Genomic DNA, 2,003 nt, shown 5'->3' with positions numbered 1-2,003 from the left:
AAAAAAAAAAAAAAAAAAAAAAAAAAAAAAAAAAAAAAAATTAACAATCTATTCTGTTCTTTTCTTATAAGAACACTTAATATGAAATCTACCCTCTTAAATTTTGGATTGCTTAATACATTATTAACTATAGACGCTATGTTGTACAGGAGATCTCTCGAACTTATTTATCTAGCGTAACTGAACTAGCATATCCCTAACTTATTTATCTAGCATGACTGAAATGTTGCAACTTTTAAATAACAACTTCCTATTTTTCCCACCCTCAGCCCCTTACAATTATTACTGTATTCTCTGCTTCTACGAGTTTACTATTTTAGATACCTCGTAAGTACAATCATGTAGCATTTGTCCTGTGACTGCCTTAGTTCACATAGAATAATGCCCCCCCAGGTTCATCTGGTTGTTATAAATGACATTATTTCCTTCTTTTAAAAGGCTAATATTTCATCGTATGTATATAGTGAATTATCTTTATTCATTTATCTGTCAACAGACACTTGGATTGTTTCCATTCCTTGGCTATGGTGAATAGTGCTGCAATATACATGGGAATGCAGACATCTCTTTGAGATTGCAATTTCACTTCTTTTATATATCCAGAAGTGTATATGCATATATACTGAATCACATAGTAGTTACAGTTAGAATGTTTTGAGGAATTTCCATACTGTTTTCCATAGCTGTTGTACCATTTAACATTCCCATCAACAGGATTTGGGGGTTCCCATTTCTCTACAAATTCAACACTTGTTATCTTTTATTTTTTAAATTATACCCATCCTAACAGGTGTGAGGTGACAGCTCATTGTTTTGATTTACATTTCCCCGATAATTAACGATTTTGAGCATCTTTTCATATACATATTCGCCCTTTGTATGTCTTCTTTGGAGAAATGTTTGTTCAGGTCCTTTGCTTAATTTTTGATTGGGTTATTTGGATTTTTTGCTGAGTCATAGAAGTTCCTTATATATTTTGGATATTGACCTCTATCAGATATATGGTTTGGAAATATTTCTACTATTCTATAGGTTATCTCTTCACACTGCTGTTTCTTTTGCTGTGCAAAAGCTTTTCAGTTTGATGCGTCCCATTCGTCCATGTTTGTTTTTGTTGCCTGTCCTTTTGGTGTCATGTCTAAGAAATAATTGCCAAGACCAGTGTCAAGAAGCATTCCCCGTGTGTTTTCTTTTAGGCATTTTAGAGTATTCGGTCTAATGTTAAGTAAGTCTTTAGTCCAGTTTGAATTGACTTTTGTGTGTGGTGTAAGATAGGGATCTAATTTCGTTTCTGGGCATATGGATATCTAGTTTTCCCAGCTCCATCTGTTGAAGAGACTATCCTTTCTCTGTTGTGTCCTTGGCACTCTTGTCAAATATCAGTTGATCATATATGTGTGGGTTTACTTCTGGCCTCTCTATTCTGTTCCTGTGACTTGTATATCTTCCTTTATACCAGTAACATAGTGTTTTATTTATTGTAGAATTGTAATGTATTTTTAAATGAGGAAATGTGAAGCCTCCAGTTTTGTTCTTTCTGAAAGTTACTTTGGCTCTTCTGGGTCTTTTGTGGTTCCATATAAAGTTTAGTTTTTTGTTTTCTATTTCTGTAAAAATTGCCATTGGGATTTTGATGGGGATAGCATTGAACCTGCAGATCACTTTGGGCAGTGTGGACATTTTAACAATATTAAGTTTTTCTGTCCATAAATGTAGGTTATCTTTTATTTATGTCTACTTTAATGCCTTTTATCAATATTATGTAGTTTTTGATGTATAAGTCTTTCACTTTTTTGGTTAAGTTTATTCCTAAGGATTTTATTATTTTTAATGGTATTGTAAATGGAATTGTTTTCTTAGTTTCCTTTTCAGATGGCTCACTATTAATGAATAGAAATTCAATTAATTTGTATAGGTTGATTTTGTATACTGCAACCTTACTGAATTTCTTTATTACTTATGACATTTTTTGTAGTTTTTTTTTTTCTTTTCTTTTTTTTTTT

At 31.9% G+C, this 2,003-nt stretch overlaps 1 protein-coding gene across 2 annotated transcripts in view; it reads left to right on the top strand.

Annotated features, from left to right (window-relative positions):
- The window catches only part of LOC108523241 (hyaluronidase-4-like), an 18,046-nt gene that overhangs the window by 7,290 nt on the left and 8,753 nt on the right, over window positions 1-2,003 (top strand). The gene's annotated exons all lie outside the window — the stretch shown is intronic.

Source organism: Rhinopithecus bieti, unplaced genomic scaffold (assembly GCF_001698545.2).
Source record: "Rhinopithecus bieti isolate Rb0 unplaced genomic scaffold, ASM169854v2 scaffold_70890, whole genome shotgun sequence".
In the NCBI taxonomy this organism is placed as follows: domain Eukaryota; kingdom Metazoa; phylum Chordata; class Mammalia; order Primates; family Cercopithecidae; genus Rhinopithecus; species Rhinopithecus bieti.
Note: the sequence above shows the minus strand (reverse complement) of the source record. Positions and strands in the feature narration are given on the sequence as shown.